The 17,545-nt window shown below is 48.3% G+C and overlaps 1 protein-coding gene across 5 annotated transcripts in view; it reads left to right on the top strand.

Annotated features, from left to right (window-relative positions):
- The window catches only part of LOC135399891 (neuropeptide CCHamide-1 receptor-like), a 213,599-nt gene that overhangs the window by 153,962 nt on the left and 42,092 nt on the right, over positions 1-17,545 (top strand). Inside the window, exon 1 of one of the 5 annotated variants that reach the window (XM_064631628.1) lies at positions 3,413-3,431. The exons of the other annotated variants lie outside the window; for them this stretch is intronic. The gene's annotated coding sequence lies outside the window, so the exon portion shown is untranslated. Of the gene's footprint in view, positions 1-3,412; positions 3,432-17,545 lie in introns of those variants that run through there. 5 annotated transcript variants of the gene reach the window in all.

Raw genomic sequence — 17,545 nt, 5'->3', positions numbered from 1 at the left:
AGAAAAGGAAGAAGAAAAAAAAAAAAAACCGAGGAGACCGCGGATCGAACGACGGCCCCCGAAAGTAGTGACCAACATCTTTACCACTGAGCCAACGCTGCCCGTGCCTGCTTCCTCCAGGAATGAAGGTACAGACGCTTCGCAAGCCACACCGAGCGTGTCAATACTTCTTTTGCTGTGGGAACAAAATTGCAGCGTCCCACAACAGCGCACAAAGTTGCGAAGCGTACAAGACGAATTCAACTTTCATGTCCTACATGCGCATTTTCTTGAGAACCCACTGTTTTAGCCAAGTACAGCAAAAATAGCACACCAGTGCATTCTGCCATGAAGCCAACACGGCGCAAATAAGTCCTCCAGGAACAAAACTGCGACGCTCTTGCGCTTCCATTCCACTAGTACACCATCGATGGGCCTCTCACAGCAACACCCATGTGTGGGCTTTTCTTTCTAAAGCTCAGCGTCAACAGATATTCTAACAAAACCAGGTGGAATGCATTGCTTCAATGGAGGGCAGCGAGTACGCCGGTCAAGCCAACTTTAAGAAACCGTGTCCCGGATTTCTGGGAATGGTACTGAGGAATTCACGGTTTGATACGGGCTTTGTTGAGCTCTCCTTGGGTGGCAGTCGAATGTCGTTGAATTTTGAAGGCCAGCAGCCCTGCTTCTCCATAATGTCGGCCATAGAAGAGCTGTAACAAGTCCGTTGCAAATTTTCTCCCCGTCGTCACTATACACATACCAGTGCTTTCAGTCATGTACTCTTTTAATGCCAACTGCACGGATGTCAAGCCACAAGCGATCTCAGAGGTCGATTATGCCCTGAACTTGTAATTGGGAAGCGAATATCTAGCCCATTCAGTTAGATGCGATGAACCGGCCTGTATCTGCGTTTTTACAGATACGTTGACTGCTCGGTGCCGCCAATTGCTGGCTGAGGCGCAACGGCTCTGTAGCAGGGTTCGTGCTTCGCTGCTACACGGCGTTGACCTGGAGCTTGCCTCTACTTTCAAGACATCGTTCCCTAGTTTGCGACTCTTTACCACCGTCCCCGCCTCAATGTGCCTTACCGCCGACGTCTTCTTCACAAGCTTGGGAAGGTAGATTCACCTAACTGTGGAACCTCGAAATGGGAAACAAAAAACAGAAGAAACAGTGTCAAGGAGCCCGCGATGAGGGAATCACACACGTAATATGAACACGGTTAGGAGCAACTGAGGTTTATTTGAACAAGAACTTTCGTGCAAGAGACTACACTTCTTCAGGTTACACAACTGGTACACAAACACAGTTGTGTAACCTGAAGAAGTGCAGCCTCCTGCACGAAAGTTCTTGTTCCAATAAACCTCAGTCGCTCCTAACCGCGTTCATATTAACTGTGGAACCTGTGAGACTGTTGAGGACACTGAACACATCCTATTATGCCGTCCACAGTATCAGCAGCACCGACTGTATCATACAAACTTCTTTAGCTCGGCTAGATTGCAGACCCTTCGATGTTATTAAGGTTCTGAGCCCTTGGTCACCGGACCATCAGTTCCACGCCATACAGGCGTTTGTGCGACTTTGTGCACACTCCAAGTTACTGGACATAGTGTGACTCTCTGTTTGAGTGACTGACTGAGTGCCTCTGTCATAAGGTGCATAAGGTGGCTGGCAGGAGTCATATATCAGTGTGGTGCTTTCTTTCGCGGAGAAACACCTTCATCTATATACTCCCATGGACTTGTCCTTTCAGTACGTTGCGCGCGGGGTTGACGGGCCTTTGCAGAGGTGAAGAAGTTACTATTAGGATGAGGGCGATTCAAATGAACTTGAAGTTCCTAGTGTACTTTGGAAAGGTAACGAGCTACTTTCATGCTACTTGTTACCTAATATACACTTTTTAGTTCTTGGTCTTTCTATAATTAATTCAGATCTTGCCACCTCTCTCTCCCAAAATTGCTTGGTCCCTGGCCACATGCAGCCCACCAACGCTCTGCCCTCACAGATCTCTTGACCTTTCTGGATACCATAGGACTTGGATCCTTATTGTGAAGGGGTTCATTTCATTCCCGCATCACCACCAGCAGTGGGGTAGAGTATCGCCTTGGCGATGAAACGCATCTCGCAATAAAGTTGTTGACCTCACAATAGGTGGTGCAAGACGTTTTATAGAAGTTTTGATATACGAAAACTATACCAATATTCTTTTGTCGAAAGGAACGTGCCTTTGCTTTCTTACGGAGGCATTTGATGATTTCGATCTCGTAATAAGATTCTTCAACGGCGCACAAAGCAGGCATTCAGTTTAGGTTCCATGAGTTGTCCTCGACGCACATTTCTGAGAACCGCTCCGAGTTTTAATCTTCTCTCCTTAATCTCCACAGTGCCCTTTGTCATTATCAATCCACTGCTCGTCGCTATGATGAACCGATCGCTGGAGTCTCCTAATGTACGGCCCAAAATAGAATCTGTAGCGTTCACCGCGCAATAACAAGCGAGCGTAGTCAGACGCGCCGTGGCCGTGCACGTGCGACCTGCGCGTGCGTGGTGTCGTCTCATTAGAGAGGAAGGACACAGCTTGCGATGTTTGTAGACCAGAATCGAACAAAAAGAAACTTGCAACTTACCCCAAGTTATCTTGAAAAAGTTAGCTGAAAACGAACGAGTTCTTACTGGAGTTCAAAAGGAACGTGTTGAGTTCAAAATTACCGGAAAAAGCAGCTTAGTTACAGTAACGAGTTACCCCCAAAACTGAGCCTTTGATTCCGTCGCTGCTGTATTGTTCTGCCTAGTGATATATCGGACGTAAACCATAGGAGAACCGGCGTGATCTCAGGTTCCAGGCACAGGCGTAACGTGTGGCCAGAACTGGGCATTGTTCGTTTCACAACGCGAAGCTGTGGCGCAAAATGAGCGGCAGCTTTCGCATTTACTCGCCACGACCCAAACTGCCCGCAGGGTGGTTGTGGTGGCTATCGCAGTGGCTATTTAATGAAGGCCTGTGGTGCTTCGACGATGTGCAACACGTTGACCTTGAAATCCCATCGAGAGCCTTCGGAAATATTCGAAGGACTCTACAGGAATTTCCACCGTTTTATCGGTTTCGATACCGTCACGGCAACCTGTGTGTCTCCGAACGGATGACTCGGCGAGAGACACACGCGATGACACGCCTCAATGTGCACGGAGAGTGAGTGCAAATTATCGATAAAGCAATGGTATTTGTTGTACGCGCACGGCATCACGGCCAGATGTGGGTCGGAAATAATAGCTCCTGGGCAAATGTGATTTCCAGCGCTTCCATACCTTCAACGAAGGTCATGAGAGGTTCGCGTAGCGTATATACTTTGTCCGTGAGCAAGTTCGAAGTTTTCGTTAAGATGCAAGGCTTGCTCGTGTGGCAATAGGACGGCGGCTGATTCACTGGACGTAGCGGGCCTCCTGAGGTAAGAGTGCACGGGTTCTGAGCAAGTGGGTCGATTCCTGGAATGGCATGTGTTCTTAGTCGCGACTCACCTCCCCATTTTTTCTTCTATCAGTCATCATCATCATCATCATCATCATCCGTTCTTGTCTCGTGACACAAGCCATATCATATTAAACATCCATGATGAACAAGAGCAAAACGGGCACGTACGTTTCAAGCAAATCGAGTAATCTCTCTCTCTCACTAACTCTGCGCCTTCTTCCACTTAGTCGTACGTGTACGATGTAGCTCAGTAAGTAATCGTAACCGGAGTACATTGATGCATGTGCCACATAGGTTGAATTACAGATTATAGGACAAAATAGGACTTATTATATACAAAATTATAGGGCAGATACGTGCATGATAATTATAACATGGTTGTCACTCTGGCAGGCATGTGACAGGCGACTGCTTTTTTATTTTCATTTTTATTCCTTCATTATCCTTTGTGTACTTTACAGCATGTTTAATTGGACTGTGAGCCGGCCCCTTCATGAGCGCCACATTCTCCATTTTATTTTTCCTACACCAAACCAACCATAATTATAACATTTTGCGAAACATGATTTGTGGAAGGATGTTTCAGCTTCAAATACAATGAATAATAAAACGTATGATGTGGCTGACGCAGTCCGCCAAATCCTGCAAAAGAAAGTGCATTCTGTACTCCAGGCAACCCTAATGTAAATTGTGCGCACTTTTGCCGCTGTAGGCTCTTCCCGTTAACTGTCGGTCTCAGTGTTGCGAGATCCAATGTTACATCTCATACAATATACCTCGGCGAGCGCCTAATACACCTTCAAAACAGCAAAACATCGTTTGCGCAGCTGGAGCCTGGCGCAAGCATTAGCTAGCTCGACGCTTACAATATTTACTCAGTCCCAGGGCACCCTAACCAGAAAGCATTTCTGTGTATGCCGTACAGTGCCTTCCTTTAACATGGTTCTTTATGCATAGCGATTTATGCTTTACTTACCGCTAGCGCATACATTATTTGAATATTGGTGCCATAGGAGGAAGATGAAGGTACGCACGAATCCTAGCATTGCTGACTGCGTGATTCTTCTGGGGCGTTGTGGCAAAGCCAACCGACCATCTTTCTTTCGTGTGTCTAGGTACCTTGAAGGAGTGTATGGAGGCGGTCATGAAGGTAACAATAATTGTGGGAGAGTGGGTCTGTTGGAGCAGTCCACGAGGATTTCGGCGCAGAATTACTATGGCAACTTTCGTGGTGTTGGTTGTATTAATGCGTTGACGACTTTGCTGGAAAACAGACCTCTCCCTGTTTGTAAACAGATGACGTCATAGTGTTCGACAGCGCCACCAATTTGGTAGACTTCAACTACGCTCGAAGCTAGGGGCGAACAAGGTCGCCCCCGAAAGCCACGGTCTTGAGGGGATTACGATGGTCCCTGAAAGGGACGCGACCTTCGGTCCTACTTTTCTTTCAATAGGAGGCAGCGAACAAGTGCCCATTCGTGGAACCGAGCCCTTACCTTCCGATTTGTTTCGGTTTCAGTCTGTCTACCAACGTCATGATCACGTTTCTCGGGTAGAGTTCTATTGCACCACTAGTTGATAGTTGAAACAGCCGCAGAACCTCTCGCAGACGACTTCGACGGCTCTAGCTTGATGATGAATCGTGTTCGAGAGCCGGGTCGGGACGAAATTAGTGGAGGAGCCGTTGACGTCGAATATTGCTCCGTAACGCCGAAACGTCACATGCAATTTCTTTAGTGTTACCCAAGTGAAACGATCGGAAAGGCGTCTGCTCTACATCAAATATGCGATGTAGTTGGTCATTGAGGTTCATACGCAAATCCTCCGACGAGTTTATTACAGCGTAAAAAGACCGCAAAAGCATGAGTCACTGTTTATTTTTGTTCGTGTAAGAAGAGGATGCAGAAATTGGGAAGCGAGTGTTTTAAGAGGGAAGGGAAGGAAACCGTGCGCAGTCTGCGGTTGTGGCTGTGTTGTCGATATCCAAAGCCCAATAACACGCCTACATGCCACCACGTCTATCGGAAGAGGATACGAGTAAAGGTAGAGATTTCGGCGCGTTGGTACAGTTTTGGTGTGCTTGTCGTCGCCCGTTTTGTGTCCTGGGTTTCGTGTTCCCTTTGCACTCGTCTAGTCATGGACGAACTATACCATCGCGCTGATACCTTTAGTCGGATGTATTTCTAGTTACTTTGGCAATGTTGCATCATTATCATGGGCCCCACCAGACCGTCTGCATGCAGTCGGTGGCGACGGAGTATTCGGTTATCATCGTCATTAGAGTGCTTGTCGTCGTTCTTTTTGTCCTGGGTTTCGTGTTCCCCTTGCACTCGTCGTCATGGAGGAAGGCCGTTGCTTTGACACAGACACAAAAGGAACGAGATTCAGCCGTTGCGTCGATCGTTTGTGACGTATGCCTGCATGAAACCGCAGTGTGCGCCTTCTCACTTCCTCTCCTCCCCAAGAAGCGGGGCAATGCGGAGGGGCTTGTCCTTGGTCTCCTCAAACGATCTCCTGCGATGATTGGATGAATTGAGTGACGAGAGAGACCAATAGGACGCCGCTCGTCATTATTGGGCTTCTTGAGAAAGAGAGGAAGAGGTAACGCGTAAAATTCCGGTTTCAATCGTCGGGGAACAAAATTACAAACGACGCAACGGACAAAACTCATTCCTTTTGAGCGTGTGTCAAGGTAACCGTGTCTTTCATTAGGAGGAATTTTTGCAGTTTACTATGTCTTTAAGCCGTTCCGTGGAATAAATTTTCAAAAGTCTACACGCTCCGAATGCATAACGAGAAGATGTTTCCTCATAGGAATATTTGTAACCGCGAATCAAGCTCTACCCTTCCATCGCATACTGTACGAACATTCTGATATCAGCTGAAGCTTCTGGAACGCGTCTAGCAGTTAGTAGGTTGAACGTAAGCCGAGCCGTTTATAGATAGAGTTTGGCCATCCTCTGATCTTTTGCTGCCTCGTGGGTAGAGCCTGTTTTGACGTCAGAGTCGCCGTTGCGCCGCCCAAAAATCCTGAATCCAAAGGGGAATCCGCTTATCAGTCATCTGGTGGGCGTCACTTAGATGCAGCGCGCTAGCTGGTCGACACGTGCCTTGTCGCGCCCAATGTAATCTACCGGAATCGCCGGCTTATTGGCTTATAACCATCACCTGTGCTGTGAGGCGCTTTGTTGCTAAACTGAAAGCATTCAAGGACGAAGGACTTTCGAAGGACAAAGTACGCACGTGTCTTCCCTCTTCGCGTCGTAAACAACGCTCTGCATCAATATGGCGTCGGCGACCGGCTGACAACGGGACAACAGTAGAGTACGGCGAGGGAGGTCGCTCAGCTGTGACGTCGCATGACGCGCTTCAAGTTAGGCTCCTCCTAATGGCCAAACTCTCACTATAAACGACTCTGAACGTAAGGGCCCCGCAGCACACCAAGCGGACATTTTAATAGGACTCGACATAGATGCTGGTAGGGTGCCTGAATATACTGTCTAGATACTGGAAGAATATAGCGCACCCTTTGGTCACGCGGATGCAATGTGCGACACAAAGAGAGCTTTTTTTGATTGCGTGTTAGCGTCGCGAAGCAACTGTGGCTATGAGCGGCGTACAGACGTGGACAAATGGAGAGAGGACAGCAGGAAGGAGTGGGGAAAGGGGGTTAGTATGGGGCCGACTTCAGGGGTAACTGTGCAAACATTCGTCTGGAAAGTCTTCGGAAAACCCAAGGAAAACCTCAGACAGCACAGCCGGTGACAGGATTCGAACCCGTGTCACCTCCCAGACTCGGCGTGGAAAGCGATCATCCAAACCACAATGCCACGGGAGCTGGTACAAAGAGAACTGACTCGTGGGACATTCGGCATGTTCAGCGGCACAATTGAAAGGAACAGAGCGAAGCAACAGTGACATACTAGCCCACCCCCAAAATTCTATTGGTATTCACTGCCTGACATGACAATGGGGAGGCGTGTATTCAATGAAGTGTTTCCCAACTTTGGCATTCCGGCGTTTGACACTTCACTTTAACGCTTATATACTCGCAAGTCGCTGTATTATCGTTGGACGTGCACTCGTTTGGCTTGAAATTTCTTGCGACGAGATGAACTTGGAACGACAGCAACGTTTGCTACAGCGCTTTTTAACTGCACTGTAAATATACCCACTTAAAATTATTGTTATTAACGTATTTATTTCACCGTGGACCTTCGCTATTCTTAGAACTCTGTGAGCGTGATTTGCACTGCGAAATGCAACTACAATGTTTATTTACGGCCTCGCTTCGCACTGTACTGCTCCCTTTCGTTCCCTTATCAAAAAGGTAAAAGAAGCAAACAACAGGAAAGTGTATCCGTTCTCTTGTAGTATGTATGTTTTGTGACTCTCATACAAGCCGAACAGAACTAGAACGCTTGCGGAACACTCAATAAACAATCCGCTGGATTTCGGCAACACTGCAAGTCTGCCTTGCTCATGTGCCGGCCAATGTACTTTGCAGTGGGACAATAAGCCGTGCTCTAAATAAGGCAAAGGACTGAGGTCTATGGCTTATTGTGATCCCCTTTGGCCAAGGGAGTAGAGAGTCTTTATAGAGCCTTCTGCAACAATATAATCCTCCTGTAACATTTACATGGGTTGTAGTGGTCAGACCTTACATATTAGACGTAAAAACTAAGCGGAGCGCCTCTCGTTCTCGTCAATTAAGGCTAATTTGAATTCCGTCGGCAGTCATTTCTGTGCACGTTGCCAAAAAATTCACCGGATGCATTCCCGCACAAACACCTTCCCAAGACTAGCAGAAATTGGATACGAACGCGTGTGCAATGCGTACACGGTTTCATAATAACAATAAGTAAATGAGGAATGTGATGATGCCATGGAGGTGTTTACCCGCTTAGATAGTAAGGCCCTACCCTAGTTTCTGTGGACGGTTTTTATGAATGACGTCTCGTCGGCACCTAAGAGTACACGAAGTTCTGTAGAAGGATGACTATTCTGTCACTGGCTTAATGGTGTTGTGGGTACTTTAATTATCTATGTGGGGAACCAATAATGTTGGTTATTGGTTCTTACTGCAAGTGCGGTTTTCAGTTGCGTAAAGGCATACGGATGAAGAAATTATTAGATAGAGTACAGGAGGGAGTATTAGCAGATGACAATGGCACGACAGAACAATCTTGTCGTCTGCTTCAAAGCTATTCCCTAGGGGACTATTCCCAAATCTATATTCTATTGAATATTTAGGGAGCTCTCTTCGGCGGCGTCAGGGTCACAATTCATGCCCGGAAGTGTTGTCAATTTGTGAGAGGTACTGCCGATAGGAATACCCGTAACTCAGAGATTAGACACGTCTCAGCTACTTAATGAGACAGTTTTATACTCTAATACTGGAGTAGAAAGTAGAAAGTATGGGTGCGTTAAGTAGCTGCTTAAGTAATTACGTTAAGTAGCTCTTACTGCTTCTCTGGCGCACCGAGTTTCGTGCTCCTGGGGCAGCTGTTAAAGGCACTTGTACGCTTGAACACGCTCGCTGTGCTGCCGTTTCTTCCTTTCTCTTTTGTCTAGTCTCTCTGCTCTGCTGCCGCCCCACGTCCCTGCGTTCTCTCTCATAGCTTTCGTGGAGAGGAAGGAAGAGGCCACGTGACGGAACACGATACCCCTTTTTCGTGCACCCTACAAGAGCTGCAGCGTGAAGCTCGCGTACGAAACAGGGAGTACGAGCGTTAACGGTGGGAGTGCCAAACACTCGCGCACCGGAGCGCACTATCTTATTTTGCCAAGTCTGACCGTGCACTTCCCGAGACGTAAAAACTGCGACAAGAGCAAATAACCGAACTGTCAGGCCTACCTCTGAACAGCCTTAGTCGAATGAAAGGGAAAGAAAGTAGGGTGGAGAAGGAAATAAATAATGTACGCACTCGACAACCCCTCTATTGGTATTCCGCTAAGGAACGCGCACCTCGCAACTTGAAAACATTGGTGACCGCTACAATAGAATGTTAAGCATGTCCTTGGCTATAGGACGCGTGTCCAGGTAAGCCTTATTTAACTCACATACACACATACACACACAAAAAAAAGAACATGGTTACTTTCCTGCTGATATAATTTTTTTTCCTACGTCATCAATGATAGCCCCTATAGGAAGATTTGAGGAATGTAAATATAGTGGACAACAACAACAACAACTTTATTGTGAGATGATGAATGGGGAGTTTCATCGCCAGGGGTGATACTCTAAAACCATTGCTGGTGGTGATGCGGGGAATGAAATAATGAGGCCCTTCACAATGTAGATCGAAGTCCTATGGTATCCAGAAAGGTCAAGAGAGCTTTGACGGCAGAGCAGAGCGTTGGTGGGCTGGATGTGGCCAGGGACCAAGCAATTTTGTGAGAGAGAGAGGAGGCGAGAGTCCGGCTCGTTAAGGAATCCGGAGAGTACGGTTCGGTAAAGTTGGTGGTAGTGTGGGCAATGGAGAATGTGCTCTAGATCTTCTACGCAGCACCACAGTGACAGCAAGCGCTAAGGCCACTGCACTGTAGAAGCCACATCGAGGCGCATTCGATGAACCAATGCGGCATCTTGACGAGAGGTATGTCGAGGCATGCGGATAGCGAGCGCTGGATCAATTCTTCTCAGTATCTTGGAGTTCCAATAACAGCTAACCTAAAGTGGTCTATTCACATTGACAATATATTGTTGCATATTGGTCATCCTTTCGCGCAGTCCCTCAGCTTTTCCCTTTCCTCTCGTGCACGTACAACGGTCTCATTGGATCGCTCTGAAATAAGGTACAACAAGAACTGCACCTGAGGTCCACGTTGCTTCACCAACTCCCGTGGCTCAGTGATTAGCGCGCAGGCCATGTCACGTCGAGACTTGGAGGTACCCGGGTTCGAATCCCGGTGCCGGCTGTGCTGTCTGGGGTTTTTCCTGGGTTTTCCTCAGACGCTTTCAGACATATGTCGGCACAGTTCCCTTATAGAAGTCGGCACAGGACGCACATTGCCCCAGGGCGGCAGTCGTGGCGTTGCCCACATACGTGAGGCCGACAACGGCAAGCCCTATCACCACCCGCCACCACCACCACGTTGCTTCACCAGCTCCCGTGGCTCAGTGATTAGCGCGCAGGCCATGTCACGTCGAGACTGGGAGGTGCACGGGTTCGAATCCCGGTGCCGGTTGTGCTGTCTGGGGTTTTTCCTGGGTTTTCCTCAGACGCTTTCAGACATATATCGGCACAGTTCCCTTAGAAGTCAGCCCAGGACGCACATTGCCCCAGGGCGGCAGTCGTGGCGTTGCCCACATACGTGAGGCCGACAACGGCAAGCCCTATCACCACCCACCACCACCACCACGTTGCTTCACCAGCTCCTGTGGCTCAGTGATTAGCGCGCAGGCCATGTCACGTCGAGACTGGGAGGTGCACGGGTTCGAATCCCGGTGCCGGTTGTGCTGTCTGGGGTTTTTCCTGGGTTTTCCTCAGACGCTTTCGGACATATGTTGGCACAGTTCCCTTAGACGCACATTGCCCCAGGGCGGCAGTCGTGGCGTTGCCCACCTCTGTGAGGCCGACAACGGCGAGCCCTTTCACCAGCACCACAATGGAGAAGTCCACCACCACCTCCACGTTGCTTCATCTTCTTCACCATAGTGTTGTGGCCCGGCTGCGAATACTCCCTTAATGCTGCTTTCTGAGTGGACAGACACTTTGTCATGTGCTTTCTCCCACCTTTTCTTTCTCTCATGCGCAGAGACGTACTGTCGTAGCGTATTTACGCAAAACAATGCGCCATTGCGCATCTGTAACTAAACTGGCAGCTTACAATCACTACTTCGCCCGCTTCGAGAATATGCCGTTATTCTGTGGGATCCTTACGCCCAGGCCCAATAGACTTGTTGGAAAGCGTCCGGAGGAAAGCTTTGTGATATATCTATAATTGGTATAGGAACGTCAATATATGTAATCGCTGTACGATGTATCTGGAATGCCCCCGCTAGCTCATCGAAGAAAAGTCAAGCGCTTAAACTTTCTGCATTACATAAGTAAATGGTAACATCTGACATTAATTTAATGAATATTTCAAGTATAACCGAGTCGTACAACTGGACAGGAGCATGATAAACTGATCTGTAAAATTCGTTGCAAGGAAGTTTTTTTCTTCTTTCTTTTTCACGTATTGTCCGTGAGTGGAATAAGTTGCCTTTAAACCTGACTAGCATACCAACACTGTCTACTTTCTCGTCAGCTCTCAAGAAGGTTCTTACTAAGTCTAGTGACTGAGTAGTGCTGTATTGCCGTTCTTGCGTGTGTATATTGCTATCCACTATGCTACCTGCCATGGCCCTCAAAGGTCGGCTCGCAGTATCTTTTAAATAAATAAAATAAATAATGCTTCAAAGGAGCCCGGAAGGGCTAAAGATATATGACAGAAAGAGTCGAAACTGGGAGCGCAACCCCTGGGACACGTATTGTATTCCCCCCCCCCCCCCAAAAAAAAGTAAAAGTTACAGGACCATTACGACTCGTGTAACGCGAAATTCAGCGTCAGCTGTGCGTGTGGTGAAATCAGGCCGGATGAAAGTCTGTAGACAAATTTATTTAAGCGTGATCAGTATTGATTTGTGGTCGCTGAAATGGTTTGCTAGGTGAGTGGTGTCCTGAACGAGGGGGCTGTTCTGGAACACCAAGTCTATGCACGAGCCGTATCTGTGGGACGAATAAAGGCCCGTTCCGACATACAGCGCTTTGCTCCGCAGCGCTGCACCACAGCACTGCAAAATAGCGCTGTATCTCCACTGTGGGGTTCGCACTTGCAGCGCTTGTCCCAGCGCTGTACTTGGTGATCTCACGGGACCGTACCGTCACGTGAACGCGGCGCCGCGTTCTCATTGGTTCAGGGAGCCTATCGCTGGGAGACAGCGATGAGAAAGTTCACCGAAGCTCAACTTCGCTAAGCGCTGTTTTCCATCGAGTCGCAGTCGGGAGAGGAGGGAAAAACAGCGCTGTTTTCCAGTGCTCTGGAGCAAAGCGCTGTATGTCGGAACGGGCCTTACTTAGTGCGGGATGTTGCCGCTAACGACGCTTCGTTGCTGCCTCGGCAGCTCGTACTACGGGATCTTGACGCCGCACGCTTCGCTGCTGCCTCGGTGGCACGAACGGTTTCATTGTCTTGGGGCGACCCATAGTGGTGGCAGGAGCCCCCTCACACAGGGTTTTAAAGAGCGTGAATGGGTTCTCGCGTTTTCGGGCTCTTATGGTGCACGCTTTCGGCTATATATACTAAAACTCCGGTGATACCACCGATAGCGGTTGTAAACGGGTGCGGTTTTCCTCCTTACCCCCACATATCGCCGCCGCCGACGCGATCTCGGGAATGTCTGCACCACCGTGGTCTGCACTATATAGACGACCCTCTGTTTACAAACATGTGACGTCACGAGAAGACTGGCTCGAGGTTATATTTTGCTGTGGTGGGCAAGAAGCGGGAAAAACGCGTCGGCTGATAGGCTGATAAAGCTGATAGTGCCCACCAGCATGCTTTGCTCGGCGGCGTTACGTAATCAATGACGTAGGGGCGCATGTCGTCTATAGAGCTGACGCTGTAACACTGACGGTTTTGTCTCACTTTCCATCGATAGCGGTTGTAAACTGGCGAGATTCTCATCCTTACTCCCAACGCTGAGCGCACATACGATAGAGTTTTGTGCGGACATGCGAATGCCGACGACGACGACGCGATCTCAGGAAATCCTCCACTATACAGCTGACGCTGTAAAACATGAGCACAGCAGCGCGCAATGCTGGTGTACAAGGGAGCCTTCGGTATCGCTGGTCAGGAAAGCTCCTTCCTTCGGCTTCCACTCCGGGACGTCGCATTCAGGTTCAGGTTCGCTTCATCCTTTTTGAAACAGGGCAGGTAGTTCTCGACAGAGAGTCAAGACTTAATAAGGAGATTCGATATGACGATACGTCCGATAGATATCGTTCGCGAGGTGTCGCTCGCTGGGTCTTGGTCTCTCAGTGGATCGGATGGCTTGGTCATTAGGTTCGTATGTTATGTTGATCACAGCAGCCCCATGCTGCAGCTGCTGTATGCGTTCCAGTTTCGGAATCTGGAATTTGCAGGTGCGCTGCCGTGGCAGGGTCGTTTGTAACTTCTTAATTGGTATATCTGGCGCTACCGGTTATCTTTTGCTTGACTTTCTTCCAAGTCAGTAGAAGCCGTTTTGTTTCCGGGCTGATTGTCGTTTGGTTATATTGGTTATGGTTGGTTGGTATGGTCTTGGCTTGGTTATCTTGATGGTTATCTTTTGCGTGACTTTCTCCCAAGTCAGTAGAAGCCGTTTTGTTTCCAGGACGATTGGTGGTGGTGATGGTGGTGGTGGTGACGAAACCGCTTGCCGTAGTCTGCCACACTCTGGCGGGCAAAGTCACGACTATCGCAGAGGGGGATCGTGCGTCTTGGGCCGACTTCACAGGCAACTTTGCCCACATTTGACCTAAAGCGTCTCAGGAAAACCCAGGGAAAACACCCCGTAGAACCCCGCAGGGCAAACACCACTTCCCGTATAGCCTAGCGGCTGCGATGATGACATTCCACGCCGGGACTGGGAGGTGACCCGGGTTCGAATACGGGCGCCGGCTGTGCTGTCCAGGATGACGGACGATTGGTTCGATGATGACGTTGTTCGCCCAATATAGTAAGGCGCGCGTCTCCTTCCTTCTCTTTCTTTTTGCTGTTGTATTTGGCACCGCCCGTCACGCGTTCGAAGGAAAGGAGTCAGCCGTAGTAGACGATTCTAGCCAGCCAAAAAAAGTGCTCCACTGATCCTACGTCACAACACGCTTGAAGGGGCTGGCAGAAATCGCCCCTGTTGCGCGCTCTCTTGTAAATATGTTTTCTTTATTTTTTTCAGGAAGTGCACGCTACCCAAATGAAATATTTTACGTGACAGCCCCTGAAGCTATGTTAATATCACGAGGCATGTATATAAGTTCGAGGTGCCCTCCGTGCTCCTTCTACCGCTGTTGAGGGTCCCGTCTTGCCTGTTTTGCCGAGAAAGTACAGAAAAGTACAAGCTGTTGATGAAACCGCCTGGTATTACGATGACGACGTAGCAAAGATACCGCTTGCGGGTGAACACCAGCGATGAAGCTACTCGACAAAATGAACTCGCTACAAGTTAAGTTACTATGTGACAGAAACCAGCTCCCGTGGCATAGTGGGTAGGATGATCGCTTTTGAGCGTCGAGACTGGGAGGTGACGCGAGTTGCAATCCCCGCACAGGATGTGCTGTCTGAGGTTTTCCCTGGGTTTTCCGGCAGACCTTCCAGACGAATGTCGGCACAGTTCCCCCTGAAGTCGGTTCAGGACGCATACTAACCCCTTGTCTCCCACTCCTTCCTGCTGTCCTCTCTCTACCTGTTCACGCCTGACGGAATTTTAAAAAAATGTGGCAGATGTAACTTCCCAAATACAATATACGATACAAATGTAAGTTCCCAAGTTATTTTGCTGCGTAATATGTACTCTTCTGTTCTTTTAACTTCAGAACGTGATGTCAAAATGGGCGGTCCAAGACGTTTTAAAACAGTTTTCACACATCAAACTTATACCAATCTCCAATATCGTGAAAGGAGTCGTACCTCTAGGTTGGCGTTTGATGATTTTGTATCCAAATAAACTTCTTCAGCGGAGAACAAAGCAGGCATCGGAAGTTGGATTACTTGCCATCCTCCGCGCAAATTTCGTATATAACGGCGTCAAGCGTGACATTTCAACTATACACAGTGCCCCGAAACCTTTAGCAACAGGCTTCTCGCCTCTATAATGAACGCCACCTGAGCCACCGAACACGGCCAAAACTGAATTTGTAGCCTTCGTAGCGTTCACCGCCCCATAACAAGGCTGCAGAATCAGTCGAGGAGGCGCCGTGCACGTGGCTGTGGACTCATCTCAGACGATGGATGCAGATGCAGCTCGCGTTATTTGTGCAATAGAGTTGAACGAAAGGCTGCCCTTTCAGGGCCTTTGGGTTCTGAATAAATGAAATGAAAGGAACTTGAAACTTACCCTAAGTTACACAGTTATCCATGAAAGGAACGAGTTCCTCAAGAAGTTAGAGGACCTCAAAAGCACCGATTTAAGTTGAAAGCTTCCGGAAAAAGCAACTTAGTTACAGTGACCTGTTACCTCTAACACTAATACGTTAAGCTTTCTTGCACCTGGCTACTGCATCCAGTGTCTTGTGCATGCAGTTTTGTTAATGTCATTTCTTGTTCACACTTTCCACAGTTTGGCGGCGGGAAGTTGTTTTCTCTTTAAACTGGTTTCTCGTATAATAAACACGTGAATGCCCTTCGGCAAGAATAACACTGGCTGAGCAAGAGATATGGAATAAAAAGCCGTAAACCAACATGTACATAGTACGAGCGTGTTCATTCGCTCGTATGTCGTCTCTGAAACGGGTGTCGGATGAGAAGAAGAATAATTTGCGGATGTAGTGGATATTAGCTCCGTAAACCAAGTCGGTCAAAAATTTTATCCGGTGGACAACAGGAATACAAAAAAACAAAAAACAAAAAAGAAATGGCTGCATCTTTGGGCTATGTGCCAAGCGCGTTTCAATGGGGTATCTCTATTCGCCTCTCCAACTACCTGTAGAGGCGCTGGCGTCGTCTTTAAGATGGCGGGGAAAAGAAGGATTGCCGATGAACGAATCAACTTGCTTCATGCCTTCTTGCACGAGACACATTTCAAGAATTGTACAAATAGCATAACTCGCGTGTCGTTTCCGGCTGTCTTCGTCCTGGGATAGTATATTTTTTTCTTTTCTCCTTCAGGGCATTGGATGTCCTTCTCCGCAGTATTTTTGCACTGCGGAACTAAGCAGTGCTTATGGCTGTTTGAGTTCTGTAAGCAGAGACTCTATCGCGCACGAAGGGAAGTTGCGGCATAAGTTCGGGTCATCGCGAAACATAGTGGCCGCCTGCTGTTACTATCATTCATTGAGTGCTTCTACTGGGGATCGCTAGGTGGCGAGGAGACAGCTGAAGCGCCGAATAGGGCACTCATGTGGCCATGTCACGTGACCACGCCAGGTGGTCATCGGCTATCACGTGGTGGTTGCCCCTATAAAGTACAGGAAAGGCTTTCGCTTTAAAATAACAGAACCCAACAGAGAGAGAGAGGAGAGAGACCCATACATTTCTAGCAACGTATCTGCCACACAGCGGCGTTATACATGACATTCTCGGGTAAACGCAAACATGCCCCCGCCACAACTTCCGGTGCCACAAAGACTTCCGGTCCTTTCACGACTAAGGACGCTCTGAACCAGCCGCCATCCAGAATTATATCATCCGCTTTCATGATTTGTTGAACACGGGAGGCGTATACGACCCTCTCTCTCCTCAAATCAGAAGCGCTAACTGTATCAATCGGCACAATGGTTGGCGCAGAGCGTGTTTGCTGTGAAACCGGATGTCGCTTTGGCACCGAACCGGAAGCGGTGACAACGGCATGTATACACTGCAGTTCAATTGTGTATAGAGAACTTGTGGTCGCTCGTGTTAGATGGTCCGCTATCCGACTGTGCCCCTTGTTCGTTATTCGGACACTCAATAAATGGTGATTAGGTCCCACTGAATACTCGTTCAATGGCGATTCTAATTAACGGGACAATAATCGTGAAACAAGCCCACCGTAACACATATTTAGAGCAGCTGACGAAAGAGACTAAATTCTCGCTTCCGCTGCTGTTGCACTCGGGTCCAGAGTCAGTTGACAAAGAGTTAATGACTTCAATTTGAGCAGCGTATTTTTATGTCACGCTGGCGCTGATATTGAGGAAATTAATTAGACAGACCTCTCTCTATTTGAACCCCAGATGTCTATGAACATTAACCTCGATAGACGGGGCTGCGAAAGACAGAGAAAGAGAGAGAGAGAGAAAACGGGCGATTGGTGTGACACTGCGCACGCTTGACTTTCGATGGACCTAGTGAATGTCTTGAACCAAAAGCAGTAAGAAACACAGACGTTATGTTGATGGTGAATTAATGCTCCAAGTAATT

Source organism: Ornithodoros turicata, chromosome 7, assembly GCF_037126465.1.
Source record: "Ornithodoros turicata isolate Travis chromosome 7, ASM3712646v1, whole genome shotgun sequence".
Lineage (NCBI taxonomy): Eukaryota > Metazoa > Arthropoda > Arachnida > Ixodida > Argasidae > Ornithodoros > Ornithodoros turicata.
Note: the sequence above shows the minus strand (reverse complement) of the source record. Positions and strands in the feature narration are given on the sequence as shown.